The sequence below is a fragment of the Coffea arabica genome, chromosome 7e, assembly GCF_036785885.1.
Source record: "Coffea arabica cultivar ET-39 chromosome 7e, Coffea Arabica ET-39 HiFi, whole genome shotgun sequence".
In the NCBI taxonomy this organism is placed as follows: domain Eukaryota; kingdom Viridiplantae; phylum Streptophyta; class Magnoliopsida; order Gentianales; family Rubiaceae; genus Coffea; species Coffea arabica.
Window position 1 is genome coordinate 19,574,347 of NC_092323.1, and position 8,347 is coordinate 19,582,693.

An 8,347-nucleotide genomic window follows, 5' to 3' on the forward strand; every position below is an offset into this window, starting at 1 on the left:
AATATGTAATGAAATTATCAATTTGGTAATAACAAATTTCCAATTCAAATTCGATAAAACAGTACCCTAACAGGATAGGATACTATTTTACCGCATTCATTTACCAAATTAGTTTATCAAATTATGCATTATATAGGTAAATGCTATGTACTATTAGGTAAAGGCTATATACTATTAATATATTATATAGGTAAAGGCTATAAATAGTAAATAGTAGATAGTATCATCATATACGTATCATAATATATACTTATGTACAATATACTACTTTAGTATTTGTAATATAACTATAATAGTGCACTAACTATAACACTTATCCTTTTATAATAACTACTAATAAGTATAAGTATAGTATTAAATATTAAACATAATTAGTAATTAGACATTAGTTCATCATTCATGTTTAAATTATTGAATATTTAAATATGTAACTTGTAACTTGCAAACGAACTCTAAAAGTAAATATATCATATGTGAATTTATATTTACTAATCACTAATCCTGTTTAACCATAGACAACTGAGACAATGCATAGGAATTACATGTCAACATATTAGTGTGTTATCTTTCACTATTGAAATTAATCAAGTTATTTGTAAATTAAACATTTAAGCAATGTAAGAAATAAGAATAATTATGTAAGTGTAATGCATTACATAATTTACATGTTAATCTTATTTCACAAATGAATGTATAACTGTATAAGTGTATATAACTACACAAATGAATTGGCAAAATTATCACTTATCACTAATCATTCATCATTGTAAATTGTAAGCTTATAACTACACAAGCGAGTTGCATTTTGATTTGAATTAATGACTTTTGTTTGTTCCTAAAATCAATGATCAAGAATTCAAGATATAATCAGGCATAGGGGAACAAATGACTACTAATTGTTTGTTCCTTCATTGTAAGTTTTTCCTTTTCCATTGAAAAAAGTTAACCTATTTGGATTACCATTTCCGAATTCAACTGGGAAGTAAAATGAATTCGGTTATGCTTAATTCAGAATTGAAATAGGTTTAAAGATTAACAAGTCAAATAACCAAATTGACTGAATTTGTACCATTGCTCACCCCTAATTTAATATGAGGACCTTCTATATCCTCTGTCTGTTTTTATAAGGGGAAAAAAGGCATGGGCTCTTCTTCCTTTCATTTCCTCTACTTCCTTTTCTTTTTGGGCTTTTGGAGTCTATTATCTTTTGTAGAACTTTTGTTTTTTGTTTCAGGTTTTGGTGTTTTTTGGTTTTATTTTATTTTATTCGAAAAGTTGGGCTTAGTTTTTGTTTAATTTTTCTTATTTTGACTGATTTTTCTTTTTCTTTGTTTTTCTTCTTTTACTTCTTTTCTTTTTTATTTTCTTTTGTTCACTTTTTTATTTTTATTTTTGGAAAAAATCCACTTTTCATCCCCAAATTTTGACACGAAGACACATTTAGTCCCCAAACTTTTCGTCAAAACACATTGAGTACATGAATTAACGATTTTTTGTCACATTTAGTCAAAAAACGGGAAATTACTCAATTTGAACGGAGAAGACCACGTGGCCGTTAACAAAAGTTCAAGTATCTGTGAAAACCAACAAAATAGAACCCACATTTTTACTCTCTCTAATCCGTTGCTTTTCTTCTCCAAGTTTCCCCCTTTCCCACTGAGTTAATGGAGTGAAAAGTTGTTTTTCTCATAGTAGAGTTAATGGAGTGATCCAACAAAGCTTTTCCGATCCAATAGAGTTAATGGAGTGATCCACCATATCAAGGAACAAAACTTCATCTTCAATTCGTACTTGTCCTAAAATGAGGCCACGAAACTTAGAATCGTCGATTTCGTCTAATAGCAGTAGCCGTGTCTATGGGTATAGATGAAGACCCAAATTGGCAACTTCTTGGCAGGATGATAATCCTGGAAGAAGATTCTATAGTTGTCCAAGATGGCCAGTAAGCATAGATTAATTTTTTGTAAGTAAAGTGTAGAAATGCCCTTACTGTAAGAATGTGGTTGTATTTGCAGAGGTCTGATAGGTGCAAATATTTTGAATGTCTTAATGAACCAATCTGTGTAAGAGGAAGGAGCATAATGCCAGGTTTGCTGAGAAGGATAAATAGGATGGAAGAAACAATTCAAAAAAGTCGAAGAAGGAAAAAAATTATGATTTGTATTATCTTGATGTTGGCTCTGCTACTTATGATATCTGTTGCTGGGAAAAATGGGAGACATGCAAGAGAAGGAAAGTTGGTACTAAGCTTGGAATGAGTTACCAAAGGGGGGCTGATGACTATGGTTCATTTCTTTCGTAGGGCAGAATTTTGACTGAATTTGTAAACATAGAAATAGCATGCTTTTGGATCTTGTAAATGATGGCATGCAATTCTGTAAATGTAGAAATAGCTATTTGTAGGTCTAATTTAGAATGTATATGTTATGTACTACTGCCCCTACTTCTGGTTTTGAATGGCTGTTGCATTATATATTGTACAAAATTTGGTAATGAAATTGCTTTGTTTTAGCAGAAGAATAGTAAGGCAATTTGGACCTAAATAAGAATAACATCAAAAAGATGACTAGCAGCATAGTGAGATAAATTGTTTGTACGTAACAATAACAAGCTAATCTGAAATTTATGTGATGTATTAACGAGCCAATATAATTGGCATCATTTCCATATCTACCTTAGGATTAGTCCTAAACTCCTCAGTATACTTTCTACCAACCCATCTAGAATTTACATGTGGATTGTTATAGGTGAAACCACATTTGTGAGTGTCCTCAAATGTCTTGATTTGCACACTACCTTCCCTACTCAATTTTCTAGCATAGATAAGCCAGTCACACCCTTCACTTCTACACTTAGCCCTCAATCTTATTTTGTCCTGCTTCACAAATTTACATGGTCTGCCCTGTCTTACACTATAATTTGTGATAGCCAACTTGCACTCATTTAGACTACTCAACAGCTTTTTTAACTCTAATTTTGGATTGTCAATATCTTTAGAGTTGAAGACTGTATGTTCAGTGCTGGTTTTTTCATCATCATGTTCATTCACAATTTCAAAATCAGATTCAGAAGATGGGGCAACATCATTGTCCTCTGGCATCACCAAATTGTCATCCCTTTCAATTTCAATTGGCTTATTTTTCTGAAAATTCTTATGGTGCTCTACACCTAACTATTCAACATTTTTGTCTACATTGTCACGCAACTCACTATCATCACTATCAGTCATATTATAATCAGAGTCCACTGCTCAGAATAGGGTTGCAAAACGAACCAAGCTGCGCGCGAGCGGCTCGAGTCAAAGCTCGACTCGAGTTCGATATTGATCGAACTCGACAATATCGAACTCGAGTCGAGATCGAGCTGGCGAAATCGAACTCGAGCTCCAGTTCGAGTTCAAAATATTAAGTTCATTAGTTTGCGAGCCTGCTCGTTAGCTCGAGTATATATATATATTTTTTTATTTTAATAGTAAAATTACATATATATCCCTAATATTTTATTATTTATTAAGAAAAAATAATTAATTATTATTTTTATTAGATTAATTTCTAGAAACTCGAGCTAACGAGTTGCTCACGAGTCAGAAATTCGAGTTACGTTCTGAGCTGACAATTCGAACTGCTCGTGAGCCAGAAATCGAGCTACAACTTGCGAGCCTTGTCGAGTCGAGCTCGAGCTCAATTTTCTTGGCTCGTCAAGCTCGGGCTCAAATTCGAGCTCACCTGTTATTAAGTCGAGCTCGACTCGATAAATCCAAAATTCGATTCGGCTCGACTCGTTTGCAGCCCTAACTGAGAAGAAGGATTCACTCCCTGAATCAGAATCATTATTATTATTCCCATTAGCCTCATTGTCATTCCCTCCCTCTCTATGGTCAGCATTAGGTGTATTAAAATTGTCATTACCATCAGCCCCTTCATTCTCACTAATCGGATATGGATCGTAGCCTAATTGTTGAACAAAGATTTCATGGAATAAGAACTCAACATACAAAATAATTTCCCTATTTAAACCACCATTCCTCTTAATATATCCATGCAATTGTCTACTTGTTTCTATCCTTATAAAATTGCTATTTTCCCAACTATAATACACTTTGTGTCCATACAAACCAGCATTTTCAGTCAATCTATCTACTTCAAAAACACTTAAACCTATGCTTTCAACATAGTCAATGACACATGCATCTCCACCCTCATAACGTGGATGAGGAGTGTAGGAAGTTAACCCTCCATGGTGACAACTTAGAGTCATAAGTGTGCTGCCTTGTTCTGATAAAAAAATGCACATATCAACATTCAATAATCAACAGGGCATACATTAACATTAACAACAATGCACTCAATAATGCATAAATGTCATAATCACAAATAAGGAGGACATCTTATGGACCCATCTTAATATCATAATCACAAATAAGGACCACATGCATATTATTCAAACATTGTCAGCTCTGACAATCAGGTTAAAAATAATTAATCTTTTTAACCCAATACAAGTCAAAGTAACCAGAATATACCCACAATGCAAACCTCAAGGACCACATCTAAATATTATACTCACAAAAGTTAAAAATTTTTACATTTAACTCTTTATCTATATACCCTAGAAATTTTACCGTAATTTGGGGGTGCACGATTGTTGAATTCTTTCTTCTGAACTGACATTTTCTCCATGTTCAGTTAGGGGTGTGCATTCGGTGCAAATTCGGTAATTCGGTGCACTGAATTCGGTGAATTCGGTTATTCTACCTGTAAAAATTTAAACCGTTTTCAATTCCGAATTGGGCATAACCGAATTCATTCCGCAACCGATTTCAAATTCGAAAACGGTAATGAATTCGGTTAAACCGAATTCATCTATGATTTATAAATTATTACTGATTTGATCCCTAAATTTATTCATAATTGAACACATTACTTATGTTCTAATCATTTTGTGGTTTAATTGGCATTTATTTGATCACTTATACCTAGAATCCTTAGTCTATGATTTAAGAAACACATAAAAAGTGATTAATTTAAACTAGAATAAACCTTAGACTATACAATGATTGGTGATAATTTATGAATTTATAATTTACAATGATTAATTATAAGCAATATTAGTTAGTAGTTACAATTAATTTATAATTTACACTGATTAATAATAAGTAATATTAGTTACAAACTTACAAATTACAATGATTAGTGATAAGTTATATTAGTTACAAACTTATAATTTATTTCAAATCAAAATAAAACTTATTTACTTACACATGTTATTGTGAAAGTCAATACACTAATACATTGATTTGCAATTCACATACATTCACTTATAGTCTTACACTGCTTAGTTGTCTTGTCTATACTTAAAGCCTTAAGATTAGTAAATAGATAATATGAATTTTAACTTATTTGATAACTTATGCCTAAAATCATTAGTCTATGATTTAAGGAACACATAAAAAGTGATTAATTTAAACTAGAATAAACCTTAGACTGTACAATGATTAGTGATAATTTATGAATTTATAATTTACAATGATTAATAATAAGTAATATTAGTTACAAACTTACAAATTACAATGAGTAGTGATAAGTTATATTAGTTACAAACTTACAAATTACAATGAGTAGTGATAAGTTATATTACTTACAAACTTATAATTTATTTCAAATCAAAATAAAACTTATTTACTTACATATATTATTGTGAAAGTCAATACACTAGTACATTGATTTGCAATTCATATGCATTCACTTACACTGCTAACTACTTAGTTGTCTTATCTATACTTAAAGTCTTCAGAATTAAGATTAGTGAATAGATAATGTGAATTTTTATGTTAAATATGTAGAGTACACTAATACTTGCAAGTTAGAGATTACACATTCAAATATTCAATAATTCAAACATGAATGATGTATCAAATTACCAATATCTAAATTTAATTACTAATTATGTTTATTGTTTAATATTTAGTATTATACATATATGTGTTAATTATTATCTAATTCTAGTCATGTTACTCATGTATAAAATAATAAGTATTATAGTTATCTTATATTGTTATGTATTACTATATATTGGTATTATTATAGTCATATAACAATTAACAAATACTAAAATAATATATTGTACATTATTATATATTATTATTATTATAAGTACATGATATGATGATAAATTGATAATACCATATACTAATTATTATTAATAGCATTTACCTATATAATATAATAAAGTATTAGTAGTATATACTAATACTAAATAGCATTTATCTATATATTATATAATTTTATATACCAATTTGGTAATTCAAATGCGGTAATGCGGTATCCGATTTCAATTACCGAATTTGAATGCGAAATCAGTTATTACCTAATTCATAATCTCATTACCTATTTCATACCATATTAGAATTCGGTGAATTTGGTACGTACCGAATTTGTACCAAATTACCAAATACCCGATTTCAAATTACCGAATTGAATTTGAAATCGGTTATGAATTCGGTAAGAACCGAATTTGCTCACCCCTATGTTCAGTGGCCTTCAATCACAAATTAAAAAGCTCCACTCAGAGGATGGAAATATTTCAACCAGTGGGAAAGGGGGAAACTTGGAGAAGAAAAGCAACGGTTTAGAGAGAGTAAAAATGTGGGTTCTATTTTGTTGGTTTTCACAAATATTTGGGCTTTGGTTAACGGCCACGTGGTCTTCTCCGTTCAAATTGAGTAATTTCTCGTTTTTTGACTAAATGTGGCAAAAAATCATTAATTCATATACTCAATGTGTTCTGACGAAAAGTTTGGGGACTAAATGTGTCTTCATGTCAAAGTTTGGAGACGAAAAGTGGATTTTTCCCTTTATTTTTTTAACTTTTCCTTTTCCTTCAATTAAAAGAAACCTACAAGCCAATGAAAATTCATGCTAAAATGAATTGAGTAAATGACTAATAAATAGATAAGTAAAAGATAAAATTTCAAGAAAAATTTGGCAAATAAGATGAAAACAAAACTACATGAGATGAATATGAACGAAAATTTGGTATCTATAATTGCAATCTACATGGTTTTAGGGGGCCCCTCCAATAAAATTGCCGAATATTTCCACTGAAATTTTAATTGTTTTTGAATTTTTTGCAATGGTATTATTTCCCTTTAATTATGTGAAAATGTTTTTGGAAACTACCTTGCCCAACTCCCTCCCTTTCTCGGCCGCTCCATTACCAACCCCCCCCCCCCCCCCCCCCCCAAAAAAAATAGATGGAGAGTCTAGAAGGATTTAATCCTTTTGGAGTTAAATAGATGAATTCATTTTCAATTCGATTTAAGCAAATAACGTGCACACTATGCTTAACTGCTTAAACAAAAAAAAACCTAATTCTTGTCTACTAAAGGTGTTCATCAGTCATTAATCAGGAATTTAGTAAACAAAATATTGGACGTTTTCAATTTTTTCTTCCAAGACCAACATCCAATTACCATCCAAAATTTATTTTGACAAATTGAATATTGGTAATTAGATTTCGGTCGGATAACCGATAATATCCAATATCCAAAATATCAATAGTAAGCCAAAAAATTTTCATTTTCCTCCAAAAAAAAAAACTATTGCACCAAAACTAAATCCCATATGGTTTTATATCCATAAAATTCATTCAATTTAGCTCAAACAAGCATAATATATTAAAAAATGATAATAAACGTTAGCACTCCTAATCATTGGTCATTATCGCATTAAAAAAAAAAAAAAAAGGAAGCTAGTCAACATGCATGCGTTTCGCCATTTCCACTTTCCAGCGTTATAACTAATCAGTTGCAAGAGAGTTTAAAAATAAGTAATTAAGTACTTTTAGTAGACTAGTCAGTAGCCAATAGTTAATAGATTAATATTACACACACACATACATAATAGCATTTGTATATAATACCAATTCTGGAAGTTGGGTTAATAATGGAGAACTACAAGATTCTACTTTTAATATCCGTTCCCAAACTATTTTCTCATACATTATATGTTGGATATACTCCAATTTATTGAATTCCATTTTAACAAAATCTGATATCAATCGGATTGATTGATTTTTTATTTTTATTTTTACATGTGTATAATAACAATTCTGGAATTCGGTCGGTAATCTAGAACTCAAAGCTCTACTTTTTGTCTTTCTAAACATTATATATTGAAAATGCTTCAGAATTCCATTTTACCGAAATATGAAATTTTGATCCAAATTAGCTTGACTAATTTTTCCAATTTTCCGAAATTTGAACACCCATAACTAACTACAACCTATTTACACCCTACCATTTGGCAATTCCACTCCGTAGAGGATGACAACAACGCCGCTTTGGCTA